The following is a 12025-nucleotide window of genomic DNA, read 5'->3' on the forward strand; positions in this document are numbered from 1 at the left end:
TAAAACCCCCTCAAAAAACAAGGGGGCACTCCCTCCGTCTGGAGAAAAAAAGGTTCAAGCTGCAGAGGCGACAAGGCTTCTTTACAGTGAGAACTGTGAATTTATGGAATAGCCTACCGCAGGAGCTGGTCACAGCAGGGACAGTAGATGGCTTTAAAAAAGGGTTAGATAATTTCCTAGAACAAAAAAATATTAGCTCCTATGTGTAGAAATTTTTCCTTCCCTTTTCCCTTCCCTTGGTTGAACTTGATGGACATGTGTCTTTTTTCAGCCGTACTAACTATGTAACTATGTAACTATGTAACTTCCAGTGGATACAATTCTGTCCTGGTCATGGGATGGACACACAGGTGCACGGCTCGTTACATTTACAGTATGCGTATCAGAGCTGTGTCTTCTAAGGATCCCATCACCTCTGGGTACATCACATGACCATGGACAGAATTTTATCTACTGGAAGTAACCAATGAATGTTCCTACTGAATAACAACATGCAGAGACCTCAAAAACCTTGAGAAATTCATATAGAAAGTGTCATGATGGGGGTGTGGACCCACTAGGCCATACAGCGTAGTGGGATGGCAGCTGGCCAAACAGGTATAGTACAGAGTCTATAGTCCAGAAAGGGTACCTGTGGCAACTCGGACAGTAGCAAGGCATGCTCGGCTGGGACAGGGCAGCAGGTAGGCGTGGAGTAGCAGAACGCGACAACAGATTCAGCATGTCACCTGACCAGGACAGCACAGGATACAGGATACAGGATACAGGAAACACTTGGGAACTGGAAGACACTAGGAGACCATTTGCAAGACAAACTTTGGGTAACGAACAACGCTCAGGATAAGAACAAGAGGGCAGAGCCCTTTTTATAGTCCAGTAGCATTCTGGGCTTGATATAGGCTTCCTGTAATTATGCGGGCACTGGCCCTTTAAGACTGTGCACGCGCGGGCGCGCGCACCCTCCGGACACAGTCTCGATTCCAGGAAGTGATTGCTGATGCCTAACAGGAGGACGACGCTGCAGGAGACTCATATGTCCATGGCCACAGTATCCCCCATCTTACACCCCCACTTCTTGGGACCAGAGCAGGAGAGAAACTTCCTCATGAGGACAGGGACATCGATGTTCTGCTCTAGCTCCCAAGACCTCTCTTCTGGACCGAATCCCTTCCAATCTGTAGCAGGATCTCGAAGGGTCCGAGGAACCTAAGAGCAAATTTGCAGGACGGCACCCTTAGCCGGATATTCTTTGAAGACAACCAGACCTTAGTACCTGGAAGAAACTGAGGAGGATCCCATCTTCTAGTATCTGCCTTTCTTTTCATGCAGTCCACCGCCAGCAGGATAGAAGATCGGGTCTGTTGCCATATCTGCAGAAAGTCCCTCAAGGTAGTCAGCAGCAGGTACCTGGGACATAGTAGAGACAGGAAGAGGTATTCGAGGGTGTTGGCCATAGACGATGAAGAATGGACTGGAGGTGGTGGACTCATTAGTGTAGTTAGTATTGGAGAACTCTGCCCACAGCAGCAGCTGCACCCAGTCATCAAGGCCTCTGGAAACAAAGTGATGTAGATAGTTCTCCATAATCTGGTTAACCCTCTCGACTTGCCCATTGGATTGGGGATGATAGGCCGAAGAGAAGTCCAACTTTACACCGAGGAGACCGCAGAGTGCTCTCCAAAACTTTGAGGTGAACTGGACCCCTTAATCCAATATGCAGAGGCAAGCTGTGCAGACGGAAGTTGTGTTGAATGAAGAGGTTGGCCAATCGCGCAGTAGAAGGCAGACCAGTCAAGGGAACAAAATGAGCCATTTTAGAAAATCGATCCACCACCACCCAGATCACACTGCAACCCGCAGAGTGAGGGAGATTCGTGACAAAGTCCATTGCAACATGCTGCCAGGGAGCAACGGGCACAGCCATTGGCTGGAGCAGACGAGCCAGTCTGGAGCGGGCAACTTTATTTGCTACGCATACCGTACATGAGGAGACAAAGTCCATGACGTCTTTGGGCAGCGTGGGCCACCAGAACTGATGGACGATTAGATCTTGGGTCTTACGAGCACCCGCGTGACCTGCCATCTTGGAACTGTGACCCCAGCGGAGGATTCTTCCTCTGTCTGCCAGACGTACAAAAGTCCTTCCCGGAGGAATGTCTCTAACTTGCAGAGGGTTCACAGAAAAGATGCAGGAAGGATCAATAATATTCTGTGGGTACTCTGTTTCAAAAGACCTAGACAAGGCATCGGCCCTCACATTCTTGTCGGCAGGACGGTAGTGGAGTTCGAACCGGAACCGAGCATAGAACAACGACCACCTGGCTTGACGAGGATTCAACCGCTGAGTCGTCAGTATATAAGTCAGGTTCTTGTGATCCGTGAAGACCAGGATAGGATGGGCTGCGCCTTCCAGTAAGTGTCTCCACTTCTGCAGAGCCAGCTTGATGGCAAGTAACTCCTGATCCCCAATCGAGTAGTTGCACTCTGCGGAAAAAAACAGCTTAGAATAGTAGCCACATACCACAGTCTTGCCTTTTGAACCTTTCTGGAACAGTGCACCAGCACCAACAGAGGAAGCGTCCACCTCTAATGAAAACTGTAGGGACACATCAGGGTGGTGAAAGATAGAGGCTGACGTGAAGGCTTTTTTTAAGGATTCAAATGTGGCTTCTGCCTCCGGAGTCCACACCTTGGCATTCATGCCATTTTTAGTGAGGGTAGAGATTGGAGCTGTCAAAGACGAGAAGTTCGGAATGAACAGCCGGTAGAAGTTGGCGAATCCCCGGAAGCGTTTTATGGCCCTCAAGCCTTGGGGGCGTGGCCATTCCAGGACAGCCTTTACCTTCTCAGGGTCCATCTTGAGACCCTGATCGGAGATGATATAGCTCAGGAAGGGAAGGGACTTTTTTTCAAACACGCACTTCTCCAGCTTGGCATAAAGATGAGTCTTCCTTAGACGAAGAAACACCTGGCGGACATGATTCTGATGAGTTACTGGATCTGGGGAAAAAATCTAAATGTCATTGAGATACACCACAACACAGACATAGAGGAGATCACGAAAAATGTCATTGACAAATTCCTGAAACACCACGGGGGCGTTACATAGGCCGAAGGGCATAACCTAAGTATTCATAGTGCCCATCACGTGTATTAAATGCAGTCTTCCAGTCGTCACCTTGATGAATCCAGATCAGATTGTAGGCCCCCCACAGGTCCAGTTTAGAAATAAAAATTGCCCCCCATATGCGATCAAACAGTTCCGAAATCAAAGGCAATGGGTACCTGTTCTTCACCTTGATCTGGTTGAGGCCTCAGTAGTCAATGCAGGGTCGGAGGGATCCATCTTTCTTCTTGACAAAGAAAAACCCAACTGCGGCCCGGGATGAGGATTTGGATGAAGCTCCTCTCCAGATTGTCCTTAATGTAGGCAGACATGGACTGGATCTCAGGCAAGGAGAGAGGGTACACTCTACCGTGAGGAGGAGACGAATCAGGAACCAAGTCGATCAGACAATCATATGCTCGAAGTGGCGGCAAGGTCTCTGCTTCCTTCTTATCAAAGACATCAGAGAACATAGAGTAACAAGAAGGCAACCCTGCCAATGACTGATGCGGAGAAGACTGTTGTGGATGGATATGTCCCAGACAGCGGTCGAGACACTTGGCACCCCGCTAGAGAACCTCTCCAGAGTTCCAATCCAGGACAGGGGTGTGCAAACAGAGCCAAGAACCCAGCAGCACGGGGTTGACGGCCTTGGGCAGGATAAACAGGGAGATGAGCTCAGAGTGAAGAGCTCCCACTTAAAGTCTCAATGGCTTGGTCACAGACAAAACTGGGTTAGGCAAAGGCAGCCCATCTACCGATGCAATGATCAACGGCCTTTCCAGCAGGACAGTGGGCAACTGGAGAAGATCCACAAGGTCTTGGCAGATGAAATTGGCTGCAGAGCCAGAGCCAAGGTAGACAGAGACCGGATGGGGCCTCTCGCCAGCAATGATGGTCACGTGAATGAACAGTTTGGAGGAGAGTTCTCGATTAAATGCAGTAGCAGCCAGGGTTGTCTCTCCAACCAAACCCAGGAATTGTTTTTTTTGGCTTCTGAGGACATTATAAACAGAGTTCAGAGGTGCGCCTGCACTGTTTCTCTTGAACGGACAATTTTAGCCGATCCACCTGCATCGGAACCTCTGGCAAAGCAGTAGGAGATGGCAAGAGGGGTTGCTGGAAGTGGGCGCCAGTCTAGGAAGCTGTCTCTCTTGTCGAACCTCTTGAGATCTTTCTTTGAGCCTTATGTCCACTCGAGTGGCAAGTAGAATCAGGTCGTCCGAGGCAGGTGGTAGATCTCGAGCAGCAAGTTTGTCCTTGATCTCAGGCGATAGGCCATGCCAGAAGGATGCTACCAAGGCCTCATTGTTCCAGGACAGCTCTCCTGCCAGGGTCCGGAACTGGATGGTATATTCGCCCACGGAGGTGTCCCCCTGGCGAAGGTTAAAGATAGCAGAGGCTGCCGACGAGACTTGGAACAACCGCACAAACCCCTGGAAGTCTTGGGTCTCGGGTCCCTGACGTTCCCAGATTGGGTTCGCCCATGCCAGGGCCTTGCCGGCAAGTAGAGACACGATGAAGGCAATCTTGGCTCCGTCCGACGGAAATGCTTGGGCGTGCAGTGTAAAATGGATATGGCATTGGTTCAGAAATGCTCTGCACGTACATGCGTCTACATGGAACCGAGAAGGTAATAGCAGCGAGAACCGAGGATCCGAACCGGAACTGCCAGGAGGTGTAGCAGGAGGGTCGAACGAGGAGCTTGCATAGGAGCCGGAAGGGAAGCAGCCAGCATCCCTAGCTGCTGTGCAATGGAGTCCACTGCCACAAGAAGTTGATCCTGTCTTGCTCGGAGTTCCTGCAGGTCCGCCTGCATGGCTTGGGAGGGTGACATGCCCTTAAATTGACTAGTGGGGTCCATGGCCTGAGAGAACTGTCACGATGCGGGGTGTGGACTCACTGGGCCGTACCGCGTAGCGGGATGGCAGCTGGCCAAACAAGTATAGTACAGAGTCTATAGTCCAGAAAGGGTACCTGTGGCAACTCGGACAGTAGCAAGGCAGGCTCGGCTGGGACCAGGCAGCAGGTAGACGTCAGGCGTGGAGTAGCAGAACACGACAACAGCTTCAGCATGGCACTTGACCAGGACAGCACGGGATGCAGGATACAGGAAACACTTGGGAACTGGAAGACACTAGGAGACCATTTGCAAGACAAACTTTGGGTAATGAACAACGCTCAGTCAAAGAATATGTCCGTCACACCTTGCTATGTTGCCTGGACAGCATTGTGTTTACATGTAACGCATGGGGATATGGTATGTCCCACAGATACCTGTGTGACATCGCATAGCCCCATCCGTCACACCTTGCTATGTTGCCAGGGGACATGCTATTCTTGATATTGTGTTTACATGTAACGCATGAGGATATGGTATGTCCCACGGATACATGTGTGACATCGCATAGCCCCATCCGTCACACCTTGCTATGTTGCCAGGGGACATGCTATTCTTGATATTGTGTTTACATGTAACGCATGGGGATATGGTATGTCCCACAGATACCTGTGTGACATCGCATAGCCCCATCCGTCACACCTTGCTATGTTGCCAGGGGACATGCTATTCTTGATATTGTGAGAGAAAGAGCAAAAACCACGGCACCACATAGTGCAGATCAGTAGGGTAGGCTGATGAAGGAATAAGAAAACCATGCTCACCATATAGCCATAGGTAATACGCAAAAAGAATCCACGAGTGCTGCTGCCAGATCCAGGCCGGTTTCCAATGTTAACCGCTTGGTGTATGATAGGTGGATGTAGAAAAAAGGATCTATAACAGCGCTGCTGCGTGATACAGGTCGGTGGAGAAACGAGGAGTCTCTTCTATATTACAGGAATATTTATTGTAGTAGATAGCAACGCGTTTCGACGCCGAACTGGCGTCTTCATCAGGCATAAAATGTATTAAAACAGGCTTGTATATATACACAACACTCGGTATTGATTGGCCCAGTTCAGATGAAGCAGAAGTGGCAAAAAAAACGCCAAAACCTGGCGGGTCAAAGTTCATGATAAAACCAATGTAAAATAACAGCATTATAAAATTTGTAGTACACTTGCATATTAAAAAGAGAGACATATGGTCAGATGCCATATTAAAATTCAGAACAGAGAATGTTGAAAGATGATACGTGTCAGGTACGGGGTTGTAACAGGTATGAGTGCACAAAATGTTTAATATATAGAAAGATATACTAGCAGTGTGGGCGACAAGGATTTATTCCCCCGTCTGTTTGTGATGACATTATCGTAACAGTGTTTTGTGTATTCATTGTGTCAGGGGATTAATTGACACAGTGGGTACGGCTCTATTGGTAAACACGGGCCGTAGTCAAGGAGATCATCTCAACTACGGAGGCCGAGAAGGGCCAAAGCAGTGCGGTGGAACGCATGGTGGCACGCAAACTGTGGGGGCTCGCATGACTCGTCACTGAAGAGGAGGATGAGCAAACCAGCTGATGAGGACATGTAAGTAAGAACAAAACATTGTTTTCATGTGTATATAGGATATGATTACATTACAAGCAGTTACAATTAAAAGGTTTACCTAAAAATAAGAATTAGGTTAATTTAAAGAGGATAGGGTGATCTCCTTAAAGTGTCTTAGATAAAAGCTGTAAAAAGTTTATTTATTGGTAATGGGTATCAATATTAATATTAACATTGATACATTGAAAAATTTGAGAATCAACCTTTTTGTGGAAGGGAGGACAATAAGATGAAAAAAATGCGAGTGAACTTATACTGGGGGACTCTTCATAGGAGTATTGATTATTAGATCCCTTGGTACCAGCGTCTAAAGAAAAGAAGCAACTTTGCATAGGTGGATGGCCGTCATAAACCGCTAAGTATATATACATGGTCGTTGTAATATGTTTGCTCAATAGATCTCAATAGGAACAACATATAGTTCTCTAGTAGTGTGTATGTACGTCTAGTATGTTACGTCGACTAGAAGGATAGGATAAAGGAAACTTTAAGGGATTGATTGGTAGTAATAGGGTTAATCCAAGGAAGACTCTGAGATGTCATTCAGGCCTTCTGGATGTAGTGTATTCATTTTAAATATCCAGAAGTTTTCTCTTTGTTTCAACTTATTGAACCTGTTGGGAACATCTAGATGGATGTGTTCAATAGGAGTGATTCTAATTTCACTAAATTGACATTTGTTTATCTGGGCGAAGTGACGGGATACACTATGTTTCAGAAAACCAGTATTGACATTGAAACGATGGTTATTGACACGGGTTCGTAGACATTGGGTAGTCCTGCCTATATATTGCAGTTGGCATGGACATTCAATTAGGTAGATGACATATGAACTGCCGCAATTGAGAAATGATCTGATCGGAAACGTTTCGTTGGTAACTGAGGATGTGTACGTATGTTTTTTATGGTTAATAATGTTACAGCATAGGCAACGTGGGCGACCACATTTGTAAGACCCTTTCAGATCTGGGAGGAAATTTGTGTGGGGTGTTATATGTTTCTTGATTCTGCTGGGGGCTAGGATATTTTTAAGGGTTAAGGACCGCCTAAAGGTGATACTAGGTTTTGCTGGAACCAGGTCTTTCAAGTATGGGTCATTCTTTATAATGTACCAGTGTTTGTCTAGGATGGCTCTAATTGTTTTGCTTCCCTTGTTGTAGGTGGTAATGAAGTTGGTGTTATAGTTCTTGTTAGGTTCGGGATCTTTAGGGGGCGGGTTTAGGCAGGAATCTTGTGATAATTCAGAAGCCTTGTGTCTTGCACCTTTTATTAGTTTTGGAGGAAAATGTTTATCTTTAAACCTTTTCTCAAGGACATTGCATTCTTTTTGGTAATGGTTGTCTGTGCTACAGTTCTTTCTGATTCTCCTGAACTGCCCGAAAGGTATATTTTTGAGCCAAGGACGGTAGTGGGCACTTCTAAAGTCGATATAACTATTGACATCTACTAGTTTAAAGTGTGTTCGGGTGACAAATTTATTGCAATCGCTATCGTAACTAATTGTAAGGTCCAGGAAGTCAATGGAGGTGGGAGAGAAAGTATGTGTGAATGTTAATTCGTAGTTGTTATTATTTAGAGTTTCAATGAACTGAGAGGCTTCTTCCTTATTACCTCTCCATACCAAAAATAAGTCGTCAATATAGCGTTTGTATAGCAGTATATTGTTTTTAAATGGATGTATGCCATGAATGTATGTGTTTTCAAAGGCTCCCATCTAGAGGTTTGCATATGCTGGTGCAAACCGTGTGCCCATGGCGCATCCTTTGACTTGATTGTAGAAGTTGCTATTGAAGCTGAAAGTATTATGGTGAAGGATGAATTTGATGCAATTAATTAGAAAGTGGACCTGTAGTTCGGGAATTGAGGTGTTAGATGACAGAAAAGAATGGGCTATTTCTATGCCTTTAGTATGAGGGATATTGCTATACAATGCGGTTACGTCTGCTGTCAGAAAGCAAATTTGAGATGTGGAGGGGTCAATATTCAGGTTATTCAAATCTCTGATTAATTGTGTGGAGTCTTTTAGATATGATGGTAGGGTAAGAACAAGGGGTTGAAGGTGAAGGTCCACAAAGTGAGACAGGTTACTGGTAAGTGAGCCTATCCCAGAGATGATCGGACGTCCAGGGGGGTCTGTGAGTGATTTGTGTATTTTTGGTAAGTGGTATATGAAGGGCATGTTCGGAAATGGGACAGACAGGAAACGTTTTTCTTTTTTAGTAATTAATCCTTCAACGGCAGCAGATTCAAACCTCTAGATGGGAGCCTTTGAAAACACATACATTCATGGCATACATCCATTTAAAAACAATATACTGCTATACAAGCGCTATATTGACGACTTATTATTGGTATGGAGAGGTAATAAGGAAGAAGCCTCTCAGTTCATTGAAACTCTAAATAATAACAACTACGAATTAACATTCACACATACTTTCTCTCCCACCTCCATTGACTTCCTGGACCTTACAATTAGTTACGATAGCGATTGCAATAAATTTGTCACCCGAACACACTTTAAACTAGTAGATGTCAATAGTTATATCGACTTAAGAAGTGCCCACTACCGTCCTTGGCTCAAAAATATACCTTTCGGGCAGTTCAGGAGAATCAGAAAGAACTGTAGCACAGACACCCATTACCAAAAAGAATGCAATGTCCTTGAGAAAAGGTTTAAAGATAAACATTTTCCTCCAAAACTAATAAAAGGTGCAAGACACAAGGCTTCTGAATTATCACAAGATTCCTGCCTAAACCCGCCCCCTAAAGATCCCGAACCTAACAAGAACTATAACACCAACTTCATTACCACCTACAACAAGGGAAGCAAAACAATTAGAGCCATCCTAGACAAACACTGGTACATTATAAAGAATGACCCATACTTGAAAGACCTGGTTCCAGCAAAACCTAGTATCACCTTTAGGCGGTCCTTAACCCTTAAAAATATCCTAGCCCCCAGCAGAATCAAGAAATATATAACACCCCACACAAATTTCCTCCCAGATCTGAAAGGGTCTTACAAATGTGGTCGTCCACGTTGCCTATGCTGTAACATTATTAACCATAAAAAACATACGTACACATCCTCAGTTACCAACGAAACGTTTCCGATCAGATCATTTCTCAATTGCGGCAGTTCATATGTCGTCTACCTAATTGAATGTCCATGCCAACTGCAATATATAGGCAGGACTACCCAATGTCTACGAACCCGTGTCAACAACCATCGTTTCAATGTCAATACTGGTTTTCTGAAACATAGTGTATCCCGTCACTTCGCCCAGATACACAAATGTCAATTTAGTGAAATTAGAATCACTCCTATTGAACACATCCATCTAGATGTTCCCAACAGGTTCAATAAGTTGAAACAAAGAGAAAACTTCTGGATATTTAAAATGAATACACTACATCCAGAAGGCCTGAATGACATCTCAGAGTCTTCCTTGGATTAACCCTATTACTACCAATCAATCCCTTAAAGTTTCCTTTATTCTATCCTTCTAGTCGACGTAACATACTAGACGTACATACACACTACTAGAGAACTATATGTTGTTCCTATTGAGATCTATTGAGCAAACATATTACAACGACCATGTATATATACTTAGCGGTTTATGATGGCCACCCACCTATGCAAAGTTGCTTCTTTTCTTTAGACGCTGGTACCCAGGGATCTAATAATCAATACTCCTATGAAGAGTCCCCCAGTATAAGTTCACTCGCAATTTTTTCATCTTATTGTCCCACAGAGATCTCTCTAAAAAAGACTCCCTTCCACAAAAAGGTTGATTCTCAAATTTTTCAATGTATCAATGTTAATATTAATATTGATACCCATTACCAATAAATAAACTTTTTACAGCTTTTATCTAAGACACTTTAAGGAGATCACCCTATCCTCTTTAAATTAACCTAATTCTTATTTTTAGGTAAACCTTTTAATTGTAACTGCTTGTAATGTAATAATTTCCTATATACACATGAAAACAATGTTTTGTTCTTACTTACATGTCCTCATCAGCTGGTTTGCTCATCCTCCTCTTCAGTGACGAGTCACGCGAGCCCCCACGGTTTGCGTGCCACCATGCGTTCCACCGCCCTGCTTTGGCCCTTCTCGGCCTCCGTAGTTGAGATGATCTCATTGACTACGGCCCGTGTTTACCAATAGAGCCGTACCCACTGTGTCAATTAATCCCCTGACACAATGAATACACAAAACACTGTTACGATAATGTCATCACCAACAGACGGGGGAATAAATCCTTGTCGCCCACACTGCTAGTATATCTTTCTATATATTAAACATTTTGTGCACTCATACCTGTTACAACCCCGTACCTGACACGTATCATCTTTCAACATTCTCTGTTCTGAATTTTAATATGGCATCTGACCATATGTCTCTCTTTTTAATATGCAAGTGTACTACAAATTTTATAATGCTGTTATTTTACATTGGTTTTATCATGAACTTTGACCCGCCAGGTTTTGGCGGTTTTTTTGCCACTTCTGCTTCATCTGAACTGGGCCAATCAATACCGAGTGTTGTGTATATATACAAGCCTGTTTTAATACATTTTATGCCTGATGAAGACGCCAGTTCGGCGTCGAAACGCGTTGCTATCTACTACAATAAATATTCCTGTAATATAGAAGAGACTCCTCGTTTCTCCACCGACCTGTACCACGCAGCAGCGCCGTTATAGATCCTTTTTTCTACATCCACCTATCATATTCTTGATATTGTGTTTACATGTAACGCATTGGGATATGGTATGTCCCACAGATACCTGTGTGACATCGCATAGCCCCATCTGTCACACCTTGCTATGTTGCCAGGGGACATGCTATTCTTGATATTGTGTTTACATGTAACGCATCGGGATATGGTATGTGCCACAGATACCTGTGTGACATCGCATAGCCCCATCCGTCACACCTTGCTATGTGGCCAGGGGATATGCTATTCTTGATATTGTGTTTACATGTAACGCTTTGGGATATGGTTTGTCCCACAGATACCAGTGTGACATCGCATAGACCCATCTGTCACAACTTGCTATGTTGCCAGGGCACATGTTATTCTTGATATTGTGTTTACATGTAACGCATGGGGATATGGTATGTCCCACAGATACCTGTGTGACATCGCATAGCCCCATCCGTCACACCTTGCTATGTTGCCAGGGGACATGCTATTCTTGATATTGTGTTTACATGTAACGCTTTGGGATATGGTTTGTCCCACAGATACCAGTGTGACATCGCATAGACCCATCTGTCACAACTTGCTATGTTGCCAGGGGACATGTTATTCTTGATATTGTGTTTACATGTAACGCATCGGGATATGGTATGTGCCACAGATACCTGTGCGACATCGCATAGCCCCATCCGTCACACCTTGCTATGTTG

Source organism: Rhinoderma darwinii, chromosome 2 (genome assembly GCF_050947455.1).
Source record: "Rhinoderma darwinii isolate aRhiDar2 chromosome 2, aRhiDar2.hap1, whole genome shotgun sequence".
Classification (NCBI taxonomy): domain Eukaryota; kingdom Metazoa; phylum Chordata; class Amphibia; order Anura; family Rhinodermatidae; genus Rhinoderma; species Rhinoderma darwinii.